This window comes from Mugil cephalus, chromosome 12 (genome assembly GCF_022458985.1).
Source record: "Mugil cephalus isolate CIBA_MC_2020 chromosome 12, CIBA_Mcephalus_1.1, whole genome shotgun sequence".
Classification (NCBI taxonomy): Eukaryota; Metazoa; Chordata; class Actinopteri; order Mugiliformes; family Mugilidae; genus Mugil; species Mugil cephalus.
Window position 1 is genome coordinate 12,430,220 of NC_061781.1, and position 18,800 is coordinate 12,449,019.

The 18,800-nt window shown below is 44.0% G+C and overlaps 1 protein-coding gene across 4 annotated transcripts in view; it reads left to right on the forward strand.

The window, feature by feature from the left end:
* Positions 1-998: 998 nt before the first annotated feature.
* si:ch211-45c16.2 (mitogen-activated protein kinase kinase kinase 13) overlaps positions 999-18,800 on the forward strand; it is a 30,880-nt gene continuing 13,078 nt past the window's right edge. Inside the window, exons 1-2 of one of the 4 annotated variants that reach the window (XM_047600927.1) lie at positions 999-1,127; positions 12,396-12,474. The gene's annotated coding sequence lies outside the window, so the exon portion shown is untranslated. The other 3 variants (XM_047600930.1, XM_047600928.1, XM_047600929.1) reach the window with 3 other exon arrangements.

Sequence of the window (18,800 nt, forward strand, 5' to 3'; positions counted from 1 at the left end):
TGTCACGTTGTTTTTTATTATAAGTTATTATTTATTCCGTGGGTCCCGGCGGCAGAATCAGATGAGCTATTTTTAACTACACAACCAAAGAGAAGAAAAACGAAGAGCTCCCACTCTGCTCTGATTTCATGACCCTCCGATTGGGCTCTGACTGTCTGAACTCGGTGAACTCACCACAGTCCTCGTTCGTTGTGGATGAAACATTTTACAGGATTATATTATGTTATAATATATTGTTTTTGGTCGACATAGTATCAGATGGATTTAATGAGATGATTTTTGAGCAACCTCCTGCCAAATTGTCCCAACAGCAAGCAAAAAAAGAAAAGAAAAGAAAAAAAACCAATGCAATGAGAGGTAGAGAGATAGACGTCATCGAGCATAAAATGAGATGCTACAGCTGCCATGAGTCAGGGTTTGCTTTGCAGTTCTGGCAGGAGGTGGAGTTCAAGGCTAACATATTATTGTGATCCATTGAAAAATAACAAGATAACACAATTTTACCAACAAAAAAAAAAAAAACGCACAGTAATGCAAGAAGGTTGGAGATCTTTATCAAATGCAAAAATAATTCACACTATGACCTAACAAATACTATAGCTCACTAAAATTGTACTATTATTTAAAAGGTAAAGTTCAGTTTATTTGAAACGTAAAATGGAAATAAAATAAAAAATAATAAAATAATCATACACGAATGGACATAATGAACATAACATAAAGTAAAAATAAGCTGAAAATTACATATTCTACATGTCTGGATAGGAGTGGGAGGAAAGATTGTTTGTATGTGTGTTTACTGGGATATTATCACAGGTGCATTTGACTGTTGTTAAGGCAAATATTTTTTTGAAGAGATCATATGTTTGAAATGTAAAATTCTGAAAAAAAAAAAAAAACACTTTAGTAAACGCGCTTTTCTATTCTTCGCCCTTATGACGCTGTTGTTTTTCAGCCGCTCAATAGACGATCTCTGACCTCGTGAGCTTTTTACAGGTGCACGGATGTCCGGAAGTGACGCGTGACGCTCACAAGCCCGTAGCTCCGTCCCAGTGGACACAGTCAATAGATGGACAGTCAGAGACACAGCAGGAGGACATCTCCGAGGGCTCCACGGCCGCTTGACGGTAACTAACTCAGTTTTCAGTAACATTTACCGAAAGTTGCGGCTTCGTAGCGAAATAAAAACCAACGACGTTTGAATAGTTTTCAGAGCAAACGCTGCGGGTTTGAGTGAAATATGCGGACCGGGGCAGCTGTCAGGGAGCTGCGGTCGGTCCTCGGGCTTTACCACGACGACCACGGACTATAAACTCTTCCTACTGTTTATGAATAATAATAATAATGATAATAATAATAATTATAACAAAAGACGATAAACCAATGAATAATAACAACAAGGGAAGCCTGTAGCACTAGTTTCACCCAGCAGCAGACACGAAGCGCCACACAGGCTGCACAAGTATTAAAATATTCCTAATCGCTTTCATTATGTAACCAAGTGGAGAATCTCGCTGAACACCGAGTTGTCGGACTCCTGTTGTCTGTTTAAAGCAGCAGGAGGAAGAAATTATAGGCTGCAGCAGGACGGGAGCCAAAATTATAGTGGGTGGCGGAGAAATGTTTGTTTTCTAGTTCTCAGATTGGACTTTTGTTTCGTATTTCTGACTACGTGGCTTAAAAGAGTTAAAGTCTGACGCAGTTTGGCTCTGATTTCTTATTCTGGGGTCTAATTATTATTATTATTGTTATTTTCCTGTTTTTCTGATTATTACATGGTTTATAGAAGGTACAATTAGGCTACCTCAACCTAGACTAAAGTACTGTAAGAAATCTGATTTGCATTCAAGGTAAGTGTTTAGTTTTTATTGAAACTTGTCCAGAGTCACTTAAAGCTTGCGTGGTTGGATTGCTCAGCCGTACACAGTATCCATGCAGCACCGTGGTCTTCATCGCTGAATGTGATTATCTGATGCATCAAGTTATGAGTTGATCCGCTGCACATGTTTTATTGCTTGAATCTTTGTGTTTGAAGGCGAGACAAAAAAGTAGCTTCGGCAGGATTTGACAGATGCAAGGCTTGCTCAGTTTCCATCTATGCAGCTTTGCACTCTAATGTACGTTTATTACATTTAATAATTTAAACCTCAAGTCATTGACGTTCAATGCTATTTCTTTTTGGATTGTGCCAAGTTGAGTCTGTTGCCCCCAGATTTGTCTCATTGAATCTAGTGACAGACGGCAGCCTTTCAAAATTACCTAAAATCTGCATCAAGAACTCTTTAAAATAGATGAAAAGGTCCCATATTACATCACTAACTAGTTAACGAAACACTTGTTTGTCTTGCGTTTCAAGTCTCTGCTCAAAATGTCTTTAAATGCAAATGAGGTGGTCATGGCCATGTCCCTTTCCAAAAGAGTGTTTGTTTTTTCCTTGCTGGAGTCAAGGGTAACGATGCGAAACAAAAACACAGGTACAGAACCAATCATGTTTGAACCAGGAGTGGGGGCAGCGGTCGTCACCTCGTGACGCCCTGTGAACATGAACAGCTTGTTCAAACTCAAGTACAGAAACAAGGGGATGGTCTTCTCTCATATTTTGTGGGTCTCTAGACACGCTGTTTATTTTGGACGGTGTACCCCCCCCCGACGATAAAGGTCAGGCCTTTATTGTTCGTGTCAGTTCGGTGTACCTAATAAACCGCTGACGTATGATCGCTCAGGTTCTGACGTTCCTCCTGTCAGATCCGTGACTGGAAACATGTCGCCTGTGCCTTCGCTCTTTGAGAACAGCGCCCTGTGACCATCTGACTCAAATCAGACGCCATTATTCATCGGCCTCTCGTGACGACTCGATGTCACAACAGAATTTGACTGCTTTTCATTCCTGCCTGCATTCTTTGACAGTCAGTCAGCGGAGGAAAGCGCTACACGTGTGAGCGGCGGAGGCTGTGCGCTGTCAGTGCAGCGGCGTTGTGTTCCGGCCTCACTGAGTGCTGAGTGGGACATTTCCAGTCAGTGTCCATGTGTGTCACTAATGGCTTCGCCTCTGTCTTTGTATGCGGTGCAGTTACAGGTCACACTCGACACCAATCAGCCAAATGTAGTCCCCCCGCAAGCTCTGTGCTGAGGGTTGTTCCTCTCAGGTGTTCTTTGTGCTCTTAACTATGGCACAGGGACAGCTAACACCGAGTTTACAGCGAGCGGGAGCAACCGCACGTGTGTGTTATTGACACTGAACCCAGGCTCTGCCACCAACTTGGGAATGAGCAGATTATTTTTTTATTTTAACGAGATGCATTCACGAAAACATTACTTCTTCTTTTAAGCTTGGGCTGCAACATCTGTGTCATCAGCAGAGACGTTAAAATTAGAGAATTATGACATGCTATGATGCTAAAGTTGTTTGTTGACGATGCAGGAGTTTGTTTCCTTTGGTAAACCTTGAAAATGGTTAGCATTAAAATTCTTCAAAAACATTAAAAAATGTGCAGTTGAAAATTGTGGCTACGATAGAGGAAATAACCAAGCATAAAAGCTGAAAACTGGCAAAAACATGTCTCCCAACATTAGCACGGTAACTAATGTTAGCTAGCTAGACTTTATGATTACAGCTTTTCAATATTTGGCTACGGGAATGGACCCTTTTGTTTGTCTAACCTAGCAGCACTAACATAGGTAGTCATGACTTAACAAAGGGGAGTCACCTGACCAATCAGAAGCCCGAGAAAAGGTCTTTTATTTTAACCCCATAATTGGATTTGTTGACATCAGTAAGAGAAGTGTGGAACAACACCAGTCTTATCCTAAATACTGTCACATGTGAGTCCATTGAACCCTGAGTCGAGTGTAACATAGGAGGGTCCTGATGCTGGCAGGGACAGGCAGCTGTATTTATGTAATTGACATGTGTATCAACAGCAGCAGTGTAGCCTTAAAGCTGGTCTGATCTCTCTAATCCCGGCCCTGGAGACCTGCCTTGCTTGTTTTGGGCCACATTCGTACAGCAGCGGCTCCGGTGTCCCTCAAGGCTTAATAAATAATCTCATTGCTCCGTTTTATAAGTTGAAACTTGTGAAGTTTGTGTGTGTCATTAGCGGTGTGCTACCCCCCGTAGAAACATTACGGCAGACTGATACTGTGATGGCTGTAAAACTCTGGTATCAGATTTCAAAGGTTATACGTTGGAGTGACCGTCCCAGTTCATATCTTTTACAGTGAACTTGGTTGTTCTTCTTGGAACTCAGACCCAGGCAAAGACGTACTTGTCGCTACATAGCAACACTTACATCACGACTTGTCGGGATAGGGAAAGTACAGGTGTAATAACGATGGCACGGCTCCACGAACCCTTAATGGGACAAGGAACCATATTTGGTAACTTCAGCACTCCTTGTAAGTTGCGTCCCTGTGCCTCTCACTGGGGGTTAGAAGCACGTGGTTTTCATTCAGCCAATCAGAGAAGATCAAGGAAACATTCTCAGGTCAAATCAGCCTCAACTGCGATCTGCACAAACGCCGAGTCCTTATTAGGTAGAAGAAGTGTCGTAATGTTGTCTAATGTAACAAAGTCTATGTTGACAAGTGCCTGAGTCAGAATTTATGCTCCAATGGTCTAAATAAACATTTACATTTGTTTACTACTTAAGGGCAATGAACCATATATGGTAAATTAATCTTGATTAAAGTGAAACAGCCTTCTGACGTCGTACAATAACAGTGTGGGGTTGAAATTTTCAGTGAGTGCCCTATAAAGGGTTAAGCGTCCCAGTGAGTCGCGACAATTAACCAGAATGCATTAACATAGGAGCAGCCATGATTAACACACTGCTACACTACACTGACATGACATCTGCTGTGATAACGGTAATGATTGATATATTGGGTTATTGTAGTGAACATATTTGGAAATCTGCTGCACTGTTGGTTGCTCAGATTCAGATGTGTTGATGTCCCTTTGAACTTGGGAAGCTCAGATTTATCATTTATTTTTCATTTTTAAAATATTTTCCAACAACACTGTTATCATGAAGGTGTTTTGTTGCATCTCCTTTTTTCCATTTCCTGTCATCTGCCATGACACTGCCTAGTAATAAAAACTTAAAGATCATTTTGCCGGGAAAGGAAATCCCGTGTTCAGTGGATGCCCGGCGGCCGTCAACAATAACCCTCACGCAGGTTTATGCGCTGAATGTTCAGGTTGAATGTAGCGCAGCTATTGAAGAGCAGCTGAGTGGAAAGAGGCGAACAAGAAATGTTGGTCTGAAGGAGGAATGTGAACATAAATGCCGTCCTCCTTTCTCTCCTCTCTCTCTCTCTCCTTTCTCTCTGTTTGCATCTTTTTACTCTTCCCTCCCTCCCTCGGGCGCTCTCCCCCTTTCCTTCCTTCTGACTGACATTTCGGTAATGACGCTGTCTGAGCTCCACAGGCCCTGCCTCCATCCCTTCCTTGGCTTGCTGTGCGCACACACACAGACACACACACAGACACACACGCACACACACAGGGCCAGCGTGCCACACAGAGAGGCCCGCCTGGCGCGCCTCACGTCTATATCAGATCAGCAAATGTCAATAATGACGACTCAGCGGGGTTAGGAAAATAATCGTCTTCCATCTTCCGGGGCTCGTCTGTTCCGTCGGCCCTCCTGGAGACAGAGTTTGAGTTTATTGGCTGCGCCGGCAGACGACTCGCCGGCCGGTCCGTTTGAGGGCTGGGATTTTGTTGAGAAACTGGGTTAAGCCCTACATCCCTTTATATGTGGGCAGGGGTATTACAGTTGGGACTGTGGAGGGGTTAGATTAGCTCGGCATTGTTGAACCATTAGTGTGCTCACTAACTGATATTATTCAGGGTTTACTTCATAGAGCAGATGAAATTATTTAGAAAAAAATACATTAATTTGCACCATTTAAGTTTTTTTTTAAGTGTTCCAAAAATATTTCTAGGAGAAGTCCAACATACGATACGATACAGTAATGTAATCACACATCAGCGCATGGCTTTCAGTGTCCTCCTCTCTTGTGATATGGGTGCTAGCTGAGTTTCTATAATTACCACAGCCTGCAGCGCCTCATGGGGAGCATATTAACACACACGAGTGGAGGAGCCAGAACCAGAGCACATGCCCCAGTCCAGACTGCGTATGTGTGTGTTTAGTTACGCGTGTGCATCTTTACTATAATGCATGGTTAAAAAAAAAAAAAGAAAAGATGCACTGGTTAGTCTTAATATATTTATCTGAAAGTAGTATCTGAAAAATAAAACAGAAAACTAGAGATTGAATGGATACCTGAGATGTAGGAATTTTAATATTTAACAGTTAAATTAAAAACAATGTTTGAATATTTTCTGTCTGTATTGCATATGAGGCATTTTACAGATGAAACAACATGATTAAGTAATTGTAATTGTTAAACATGAAAATACACAAGAGAGACAAAATGCTTTCTGATATAACAGTCCTGCACTGAGTCGTAGCTTCATGATGTTATGGTGTTTAAAATAACTCACAGAGCTGTTGATTCAACTGTGTTTTCACTGTGGAGCCTGTGGTTTGTATTACTATTGAACACATGTTTCTCTTATTTTTGACAGCTCCATTCCAGCCAGTGGCCATGAACAAATAACAGAAACATATTTCTGTCCCTCTAAATGATTTCTGTTGATTTACCACCTTTGATACAACATAAATTTCATGCAGGATTTAGGATTCAGTGCAGGGGTGTTATTTATCTTATTTTCAAAAGGGTACCTAATGTTTTGGCATGTGACTTTTGTTCTTGACATTCTTCCTGCACCCAACATTACTCAAATCACATGAAGTAAAATGAGCTAATGTACAGTGTGTTATCCTTTGGCTTTTGTTCGCCCGTGTCCTCACATTTTTCCTCTAACCTCTCACCCCCAGCGAGCAGCAGCCTCCACCTCCAGCTACACATCTGTAATCCCAGGCAGACCACCGCCCGTCCTCTACTTTAAACCACCTCTCTTTCTTATTATATCCCCCTCGTAGGGATTATAAAGGAAGTAAGGGGGGACGGCCCCAGTCTGCGTTAATTTTCCTCCCATTTCTGTAAATCTCTTAAGTGAAATAATTAGAAGCATCGAAGCCGGAGAAGCTTCAGAACATTTGACGTTATCTGAGACGAGCCGCTGCGTTCGGCATTATGGCTCCGCATGCAATCCCATAAATCACGCTCGGGATTATCAGGTGCATGCTCTTAGGGAGGGAGGATCGCACAACCGGGATTTCTCCTCATCCGTTCACTCCCGCAGCCTTTCCTGAACTCATGATAAAAGCGGAAACCGGGATAGATGGACTGTTGTTGTGGTGCGGGCAGAATCCTCGGGGAGCGTCGGACAGTCATTGTTATGTAATTTCCTCTCGGCGCAGATTGGTCGGGCTGCGGGGCTGTTGGTGGGCTCAGGACGGTAATCTCACAAGCATTATCTGTCTCTCAGAATCAGAGGCTGTTGTGGGCAGGGCTCACCCGTCCACGTCTGCCTTTGTAAAAAAAACAAAACAAAAAAACAGCGATCAGCCAGGCCCGCCTGTTTTCTATCGTCCATCTTAGCCACAGATATTTGTTTACAAAGTCAGAACTAGTCGCTTCTCATCAACTTATTTGACCTCCTCAAATCCAATCATTTAACCAAATAACATTCAGCTGACCGTATCTCGCAGTTGGCACCGACGGAGCGTTTGGTGAAACTGTGATTACTTAATGCTGGCTGGCACACCACTGAATATAAAACCTTTACTGAGTCTAAAATAAAACATGAGCAGCCAGTTTGAAGTTTTCAGGTTGGTCAAATATTATGTATCTTGAAGTTAAATATTTTAACCAAAACAAATTATTTCCATATTTATTACTCTCATTAACATGTATATTTGGTTTGAACTCTGTTGTTTTATACCTTTAAATTATATATTAATGTGTGGTTTCAAAGTGGCACCAGTGATTAACTGAGATGGTACATTAAGTTAGCTGCATTCGGATGGCCACTTTAACTTGTTTTACTTATTTATACAGTTGGTTGGGTAAAAACTAAATTACACATTTTACATTCATTTACGCACTCTACGTACGAAGAATTGTAATATATAATTTTTAGATTTTAAAGTAAAGATTTCCAAGTTAGATCCTGGTCAGAGTTTACTGTATTATTCTAAAGATACTTATCACATGAATATAATCAGCCGTTCTAAAGAAACAGAGATTAGGAAATATTCTACAAATAGATTTATTTTTTTAGCTGTGACATTCCTCTTCTAGACATATCTGCTATGGTTTTAGACCAGTGTCAGACTTTGAGACGTTCACAGTGGCTGAGTAAGCCTTTTATTGACCATTTAATTGCTTTACGCACTATTCCCAAGTTTATCACTTTGAGTGTCTTAGAGGCTGCTGGTTCTATCTAGACACAAGATAGACACACCTAACGTGTCTACACAAAAGTGGTACCTTTACACCTTCGGCACAAGTTTAACCGGACTTAAAGTTGTGTAGTTATATACATTGCGTTTCAGTACGGATACAACAGCGGTAAGTTCTCACTGTGATAAATTCTATACATATTTACCGCACTGTTTCTAGAGTCTATCTGAGTCAGTCATTGGGGGCTTATCAATACACAGTTGAGCTCCAGTGTTTTTGTTCCCTGTCATATTAGCTTTTCTTCCTCATTTTTGTCCTTTGCTCGGGGAAGCGCCCGTCCTTTTCTGGAAAGGGGCATTGCCGTTCGCAGCTAATTTGCATTTAAAGATACAGTCGCTGAAACAGCCCGTTTGGATCAGGCTAAAATCAGGCGCTCACAGGCCACGGCGAAAGGATCGATCTTTGCGGCGTTTGGAGTCGAGGCTTCAAAAAAACATTCTGAGGAAATGTGAGTCTTGCGTTAACTTGTTAAAAGGGATCTGATACGAGACCTTTAATTTAATCGCAAGCTGCACCGGCTAGACTGAAGTTGTTAGTAATACGATTATGTAGGAAATAGACAATGGATTCACAGAATCTCATTTTTATGTTTGGGCAGCAAACAGGGAAAAAAGAAGTGTAGATTCAGTGTAAGTCTCAATAATAAACGCATCATATAAAAATGTTAATGTCCATAAAAGAAGAACACTTCATCTGTACAAGGAGTTTGTCACTTTAATCTGACAGCTAATGAGCTAGTGAGTAATTTTAGGTTGTGGTTTTATGGCCGATGCTCGTTAACTTACTTTGCTTCACATTTACAGGTTGATTGTTATTTCTTTCTATGTAGGAACATACATTGATGGGTTGGAATAATTATTCCAGCCTTCCTTTTCCGGTCAGTTCATGGGACACTCTGAGCTTGTATGTCAACCTACTGTAAGACTTGGCAAACCCCCGTGGAAGTCGTGTGTCTGTACCTGGGCCCTGCCTGCGCTGGCAGATTTGAAATGTAAACCGCTGTAAGCTCGTGTGCGCTGCTGCTGCTTTTTCTCTTATTAATGCGGGGGACACAGGAGCTGTCAGTGCTGCTGTTCCGCTGCTGGTGAAATAGTAATGAGTGTGTATAACGGAGCCGGGCCAGTGTGGTTTACAGCTCTGTTGCACTTGGAGGCGAAGCCAGGACACATGGAGCAATGACTGGCTGTGCATCAGTGTGCGTGACAGTGATGGAGGCAGAGCAGGAGGCTGAGGCCACCGCTGGGAGGAAAAGCAGATTGAGACACGCGGCGTTTTTATGTCTTTGCTTTGGAAATGTTTGTAGACGCGGGGTGGAATTTATTTGTCCACGTAACTAATTTAAACCTCCTAAAACGGAAGAAGAAGGGAGGTGGATGAGTCTTATCCTATTAACCTCCTGAGACACAAGCTTTTATTTGTTATGGGTTGTTAATATCTCCAAGGACCTAAGAAGTATAAAAACTAAGCATCGTCTTCGAGCAGGATGTTTAAACCCAACGTCCTCAAACGGGTACTTGCTAATTAGCGACGCTGTAGCTTCTTACGACTGAATTTGTGTGTCATATCAAACTAGAGTTACTAAGTTAACTAAGTTAATAAGCGTAAATAGTTTCAACCATAAAAACAGAAATAAAATAAAGACACCGAGGAGTGTGTTGACCCTTTGCTCCTTATTGACAACTACATGGCAGATAAAGGTGTCCACTTATGAGGACAGCGGGTCTAAATGAAGCAGAATGAGCTGCCACAAACCTTAACAATTATGTCCCCATATGAGGACACAGGGTCTCAGGAGGTTAAGCAATAGTTATTAACACAGTGTGCTAAACAATAAATAATTCTGAGGCATTTGATGGATGGATTGTGATGAAAATCCACTGATATAAAAAATGTCTTTTATTTCTCTAATCTTTTAGTCTAAATTAATTTGAATTTAATTTTTATTATGAGACATATCTTAAACTTGACAATTTGGATTAAAGCTGAAACTGTGACTAGAAATAATTATCCTTTTTTTATTGTAAATTAAATTAAATTCCTCACACTGTCTTTTTATGTCACATCAAAAGGCACAGAAACAAATATAAAGATAGATGATGAAGTTAAGCACAAATAGCTGCTGATAATAATTTTCTAAGCAAAGTTTTCATTTACATTTTATAGAGTTCATTAACTAAATCCTCAAGTATTCACTTGAGATAATAACTAGAGATTCTTTCTGTAGGTATAGAGTAATAGTTGTTAGCTGAAGTAATGGTGTATTGAGGTGTATTGCTGAGCTTGTGTGTAGTTATAGTTTTTGTTTCATTCTCCTTAAATTTAGCATTATCCACTTTGTATTTGCTTGTGATTCAAGCTGCAGCTACTCTTTCCTCATTTTGTCTTTGTCAGTGGATGAGCTGCGCTGAAGGCCGCCGTCTGTTTTAAGGAGCAGTGATTATACTAGAAACAAATACGCTCAGATTTCAGCTGCCTGAGTGAAATTAAAACCTTTAATTAATCTTAAATAAATTACTTAGAAGAAGTCCGTGGAGGAAATTTAATGAGGAAACAAGGCAAATTTTTAATTAAAATTTTAGATTTGATCCTGCCACAGCTTACAGTATTATAAGTGTTTTTTTTTTTTAAAGTGACACTGTACTCAAAGGTATAAGGTGTACAACAATATTGCATCTTTAAAGACACCGCGAAGTAAACTGCTTTGTTATCCGGCGGTAAATTTATTTAACTGCTGATATAAAAACAAAGGTGTGTAATCAAGTTTTAATTACGTGTTGTGAGTCAGCGCACGTGTTAAGATACGACATTTAATCTGGGACACTTACATAAACTATAAGACCTCACATTTTTATTTCATTAATAAGAAAACATTGTACAGAAACTCTTCAATTTAAAAGTCAACTTCTTATAAACTTGTGCGGCATTTGTCGTGGAAGGGTTTTTACATAAGTGCAGGACAACCCTTGACACCGTCTTATCTGGCATCACAGTTGAACTGACGGTAGCAGCTTGAAAAGTTTTTCATCTCTGTTCTTGACGACTCCACGCGGGCACGTAGACATGTGATCGACTGACCTTTGGAGCAGAGTTTGATGTTCGCGCTGAGCAAACAGATCAACCGTTTGAATTCCACTGTTATGTGGATATCTGAAGTCTCTCTGTCAATATTAAACCAGGGCTCCTATTTTTGGGAATTTCCCCGCTGTGTTTCGTGTATACAGGCGCGTATCTTCAACAACAACAACAGCAGCACCGGTGACAGTTCCAGTTTGCACATACTCTCGTTTCCTTCGGCGCCAGAAGAACTGTTGACATAGGTGTAGTTTTATCAGATCCAGGATACACTCCCCGTGCCCTAATATCGGCCCCGTAAGCTCCAGCATCCACGACGGTCTGCGCCGTGACTCATTTCACTGTCATTTCACGCCATTTATAGTCACTGTTTGGACGCCTCTGCGGCCTCCTCGCCTCAGGATACCAGACCTCCACCTCCTCCTCCTCCTCCTCCTCCTCCTCCTCCTCTTCTGGCAGGGTCTCCTGCTGGGGTGTGGCTTTACAACCGAGATTGGCGCTCCGATATCCCAACCCCCTTCGCTCTCCACGCATCATTACATTCCTGCTGCCCCTCCCCATCTCCGTTGTCCCCAGAGGTTAGGGCTTGAAACGAGAGCACTAGGGGGAGCATCTGTTCCCCGAGCGATTCCTTTCAGACCTCCCTCACAGTCGACAGTCTTTTCTGACGTGCCCCCCCCCCCTCTGGTTGCAGTCCGTCCCAATCTCTGCCTTTCCTCTTCCCCCTTTCCTCACCGGCCTTTTTTGATTATCTGTCGACTCATCTGCTGCATTGATTGGATGTCATTTTTTTGAAATGCTGCAGATTCAGTACCTCCAGCCGCACTTTTCATTCACTCAGTATGAACCGTCTCCCCTGCTCTGTGTGTGTTTGTGTGCAGCTACGAAGCAAGAACGAGACCGACGTGAACCGAGAGCTCAGTCCGCTGACCTCTGAGATGCTCAGGAACCACCTGACAGGTCAGTATGCGCACACAAAAACACGCTCTCGTGTGCAGATCGGAAGGCACGTGCTGGCACGTAGATTGACTGAACGGAGTGTTGATAACTCGGCACAATGAGGGGAGACTGTCCGAGTTAGTGAGAGACATTTAAAGACCTTTTGGAGGGAGAAAAGAAGGACTCCCCTGACATTCAGTGTCTGACCTTTTGATTTTTTCTCCAGCTCTCACAGCCTTTTAGTCCTGAAGCTAGAACTTCATTTAAGCCCTTTGACATTGACTCCCGCAGTTTTTGATGATCTCTTTTTGCCAGTTAATATTTTATCTTATCCATTTTCAGTAAATGTGGTTCTGTTTGTCTGTTTGTGATTATAAGGTTTTGACTTCTACCTGCTCTTGTTGGTTTTTCTATACGTGGAGCATCTTTGTGAATACACCAATAATGTCTAGAAACTGCGTGGAGAAGCATTTTATAATTTATATAAAAACAGCTGCAGATCAGTTGACTGTAAACATGCAAAAACATTTTACAGCCGTCGAGTATTTATTAGCGTATTTGACGACTGCGTTCACACCTCGGTAGTTTATTTAACTCCAGGAACAAGTCTGACCTGCGCGACTCCCTCTGTTTGCATAGCCGTGCGCTCTATGTGTGCGACTGTTTGGTTGTGACCTTAATTAACTCGAGATTGTTTGTTATAATTCAGGTGACAAAAACTCTACTAAGTCTGTAATGTGCTTTGGTTGTTCAAGTGACCCTCAACAGTGACTGTGCAAAGGACGGAGGCGAAAACACCACATATTTACACATTTAAAAAGCCTGAAAGTAAAACAAAGAAACAAAACACTGTTGCTGCGTTCTCTGGTGCCACCACACGTGACTGTACGTTATCAATAGGTTTTGCTCAGAGTATTTTGCAGATGTTGTTTTGAAACGTCGCGTCACAAATGGGTCGTCCGTGCCGGACGCGGCCCGCAGTCATGTGGAATGTTAATACAATTGGCTTTGAGAGAACTGATTTCTGATTTGGTACGAAGGGGATTTTCTCTTGCGCAGAAACAGTCTGTCCTACTTACAGAGACGCCACCGCAGCCTAACCTGCTGTTCCCAGCTGGTGCTGCTTTGAAATGCCCCCCCCCTCCATCCCCATCCTCCCCGTCCTCCCCATCCTCCCCATCCTCCATCCCTCCTCCACCGCTTTCCTCTTCATCTCTCGTCGCTCCTCCTCTCCGAGTCTGTGCAGAAAGCTCCGCCCCACCAGCCCCCCCCCCCCCCCCCACTCCTCCTCAACTCTACCTCCTCTGCTCTTTGAGCCGCGTCCTCCCTGCGTCAGACAGCTCCATTCATGAAAAGTGTGACGTGAGCAGGTCTTCAGCGAGCCGGTGACGATGCCGCCCACCCACTCACAGCCCAGGTGCTGCGCGAGTTAGAGGAATGTCTGTGATTCTGCAGCCTCTCTCTCTCTCTCCCTTCATCCCCGCTGCCTTTTCTTGCTTTTTTTTTTTTCCTCTCTCTCGCATCCCGACCATCCGTTCAGTTCTTCTCGTCCGGCTTTTTTTTTTTTTTTTTTTTTTTTTTTCTCTTCTCTTCTTCCTGCCTCAGAGCTGAGAGAGGACCATGAATCTGAGCTCTGTACGCTGTGAGTAATCTGCTGATGCTGTGTCTTTGCCGCTCATCTGAGCGGGAGCAGTGTGTTGTGATGATACTTCTCCCGCTCGCCTTCCGGTCGTTCGCAGTTAATTTTTCAATTACGCGTCGCATTTCCGCGAGGAGACTTTGTCTCGTCTTGTGTGTGTATGTTTGTGCTGTTTGCGGTCGGGATCACGTGTCGGTGTTTGTTCAGTAGCCGTGGTGCAGGACTGTGTCGGGCGGTCGTGCGTCGGTGCGTGCAGGAGCTATTTTAAGCTCAGCTGTGACGCTGCTGCTGTTTTTTGATGCAGCACTTCTGCGTGCCCTCTGAAGGACAGGTGGGGATGTATGGAAAGGTATAGAAGTGACCTCTTGCTTCTTCAGCTTTGCGGCCGAACGAAACTAACGCACCCTTTGAGACACTGCAACGCCACTGGTCAAAGATGACCGACTTTTCTGGGACACACGTGTGTGTGTGTGTGCGCGTTGTGTACAGCCACGGGCAGTTCAGTATGTGCACAAATCACATCGACTTTCCTTCCACAGGCGTTTTATTCAACCTAAATTAACTCGTCCACCCGACGGCCTCATCACCATCTCAGACTTTTCCTCCCCGCTTTGCATCTTCATCCGTCCCTTTATTCGCTTGGCAGCGGGAGCGCTCAGTGTGTGCCCACCTCTGTCCTCCGCTGCTAAGCATGTTTATGTAACTACACAGGATGAGTAGCCAGCAGCCGAGCTTTAGAGGAGAGGGACGGGAGGACGGACGGACGGATGGATGGATGGAGGAGGGGAGCGCTGTGCCCATCTACTCATCCATCCTTTTCTGCACAGGACATTTAAAAGAAAAAAAAAAAAAAAAAAAAGAAAGAAATGGCTGCGTAATTATGTTCACGAGGCCTTTGCCATTTGAGTGTAGATTTACATGTGTTTTCAAGCGGGGATAGTACGCAGCCAGCAGCTAACAGTAGCACTAATGTGTATTGATTTTCCTTTGCATTCTGCTTTGGCTGAGTCCGTCGTCAGTCAGGAGGAAGAACATGTAGCACAGCGGCAACACACTTGCTCCCATTAGACTCACATGCCCCACTTTTTTAAATTTTTTTTATTATTATTATTTGTTTGCTCGGTAGCTTTGCATGTTTTCTTATTGCAGCCTTTAATATGGTGTCAGTCACAGCCATTCTCCCGCAATATGCATGTTTGTCTGTTGTGTCACTTTTTGTGTGTGTGTGTGTGTGTGTCTGTCTCTCTCCTTGTTGGCGGGCCAGGCAGGCCGTCCCTATTAAAAGAGCACAAGGGGAATTGTTGTGGCAGCAGCTGCTCTGGTGTGCAGTGTTTGTGTGTGTGTGTGTGTGTGTGTGTGTGTGTGTGTGCGTGTGTGTGCGCGAGTGCGCTGCTGTCTCCTGGTCGTGCAGGGCAGACAGGCCCAGTTCACATGGAGCCGGCTCCTCTTGTGTCCTTTGTTGTCGCTCTGGGAGTCTTTCCCATTGGAGCGTGGTCGGTACTGTATCACGCCGCAAGCAGCCACTGTAGCAGTTTCTCTTTTTCCATTTCATCCCTTCGCTTTCACTCTTTTTTTTCTGTCTCCCTCAAGAGCATTTTTAGACCATATCTCCCTCATTCACGGGCCTCTGTGTGCCTTTTCGTCTCCCTAATCTGCTTTTTCTTCATCTTCCTTTCTCTGCGCCGGCCTCTTTCTCCACTGTCTCCTTGGCCCCACCATCCCTTTCTGTCTCTTTGAATTCATCCTATATCCGGATGGATCTGGTTAGTATTCATAAGTAGATCTCTGTAAAGCTTTATTGCCGTGCATCACCGGGAGCAAAGGCTCTGCTTGACTAAAGAGGCCCGCATCGGAGTCTCGTGAGCTTTTCAGAGGAGGCTTGACAGTTTGGGATTTGAGGCCGCGTGTCCTGCTCGCAGCGCGGGCTGCAGCCTCGCTGAGGGCTCGGAGAACGAGGCTGGAGGCTGGAGTGTGTGACGTGTCGATGGCGCACACTCTTTTCTCCAGTTATTTATTTTCTCCGGTTCCGGCTGGTACCAGCTGAGACTATTTAAGGCGCAAGTGATGTGTGTTTGCTGTGAAAGTGATTCACCGTCGTGTTAATTCTGTATCCGAGATTCCTCTCGAACGCGACGGTCAAGCGGGAGCTGGGAGGGTTCGAACTTGGATTTTTACTCTCACTGACAAACATTTCAGTTTTGCTTTTATGCTCCCTTTCATCTTCCTGTCCTCTGGCTCTCGGCGGGAGCTTCATTCATCGGTTTCAGTCCAGCCTTCACAACAAAACACCGTATTACGCATGATCACACCTGGCACTTTCCCTGTGGCTCCTGCAGTAGCTTTGACCTTGCTCCTATTTGCCCGGCAACATCAGTCAAACCCTGAACATGCAGAAAGGTGGGCAAGGATTATGGTTTCGTGGCCTGCTCTCCCCCCTTCCAGCCATCACCAGGTATTGAAGTCAGCACAGGTTAGTCATCTGAGGGAGCCAGAAAATGAAGAAAGAGGGATTATAGGGAAATGTCAGCCATGTGACGGCAGATGCCAGAGCTCTGTGCCAGAATTTGTTTATTTTCCCATCCACCGCTCTCGCCGCACCCGCAGATTATTACTTTCACCCACCTACAGCAGACTGTCCAATCCCCTCTGGCAGGACTCATGGCCACCGTAGCGAGGGAAAGCTGATTTAGACAGCTGCCCGCGTCCCCGACAGTCAAATCAGGACTGGGCATCTCCGTCGCCAGAGTCGCATTTCTGAGGTGTCGAAATAGTTAAAATCTTAAAAATGTGTCTACGACATTTTTTTTTTTCCAGGCATGTGTTTCATAACATTCTTTGTGGACAACTTCCATGAAAGTCTATAGTCTGCGTTGACTGGGGGGGAACGAGTGCAGATATCAGAGTTCAACTGTTCAACTATGACCCAGAATAACAGACAGTCACATGCTCGGTGGAGTGACCAGGGCTGCTCTCGCCATCTGCTTTTCACATAGTTTGTTTCGAGAGAGGCGATCCGGAGGGATGGAAACGGTCTGGTGCAGGTATTTATAATTCCTTCCAGAAATGAGAGGACGACTGGCTTCGTTTACACGGGAAATGTTTCTGTAATCCGGTCGAACTCCTTCTGGTGATTCAGAGATTCCAACTCAGCTCTTTACAAGGACGCTGAATAAAATGATCAGATAAGAAATATGCTTTTACGTTCGACATGTGCAAATTGGCGGCCGCTGAGTGGAGAATCTGTTGGAAAGATTTTTTTTTTTGTTTTGAAGTTAATCTGTTTCCATCTTTATTTTTTAACGTTATTTTAAGTGTTGTTTGCATGTTTGTCTTGTTCAAAACAAATTCAGAAATGATCGACGGATGCAAAGCACTATTTTGAGTAGTTTTTCAATCCATGTTATTTAAGCAAAACTACTTTGCCGGCGCAGCAGCAGCCTTCAGGCCCCTGGCCTCTCGAAACCTGAATGTTGGATGAGATTGAGTGCGACCGGTAGCAGAAGGTCAGGATGGATGCTGTGTTGACATGGTAACGTGTGAACGATGAGGTGGGACAGGGGGCTAAATTGGTTCTTTGTTGGTGGCGCAGCTGTCACCTGAAGGGAGGTTTCCCCATGTGGGTCCCAGCAGGGCTCCTCTTAATGAGGAGCAGAGCGGCGGGGACGCAGATGCTGTTGGTGAGCGCGAGCGCGGATGTTTATGTTAAAGGTGCCACGGATGCAGCGTTGCCGTTCTGCGGAGGTTCTTCTTCAGTCCGTCTGAAACACAATCTGGACGCGCACGCTGGCGTTTGCTGAGCGATACAAAAAAAAAAAAAAAAAAAAAAAAACTGCCTTCCCCAGTGGATTGGTGGGAGTAGTGGGATTATTGGATATTGCCAGACACGCCCCGGGCATGTGTGTGTGAGCATGTGTGTTCCCTGAACCTGATCCCCCCCACCACCACCACCACCCCTCCTGCACCACCAGCTGCTGTGTACACACACAAATACAGAGTGGTACAGTAACACTCGCAGCGAGGATGGTCTTGGCCGTTACTTTTCCATATCCTTGTGGATGTATCCTAAAAATAAACACATCATATTGCGTTGGTGATTGATGCTCGGTCGCCTTTAGAGGGGCCAGAAATGAAAGGAAGTATGTAAAGGATAAAAGAAGGGGGAGGGTTGAATAGGGTCTGTGTGTGTGTGTGTGTGTACAAGCATGTCTCTAGAGCCCTGTAGAGGGATTAAAGGATCAGCCCCTGATAATTTCTCTCTCTCTTCCCGTGTAGCTCTCTTTCCCCTCTGTCTTCATGTTATTCCCTCAACTACATATTGTGTCTTTCTCTGAAGCCGCATCCACTTTATTCCACTTTATCACACCGTCTGAGGGACGGCCGGTGTGTCCTTTTCCACGGCCGTGATCACTTTCGGAAAGTCCTGTAAATAAATGACTGTGTAAACGAAACCCCGAGTCCTTCTCGATCAGGCGCAGACATTATTCATGGTGTTCTATACCCATAGAGATTTTCCGTTAGAGATTAATGGAACTGATCAGAGGTCTGTTTCCTGTTCCTGGCATCGGACATGGATGCATAGACTTCAAGAGATGCATAAAAAGGACTAAAGGCATCACGTTTTCTCTCAGGAAGTGTAATTGTTGCGTTTCACCTCGGTTACAGTGTGTGTGGGGCTGCATCTTCAACCTGCGTGCTCCTGTCCAACCGA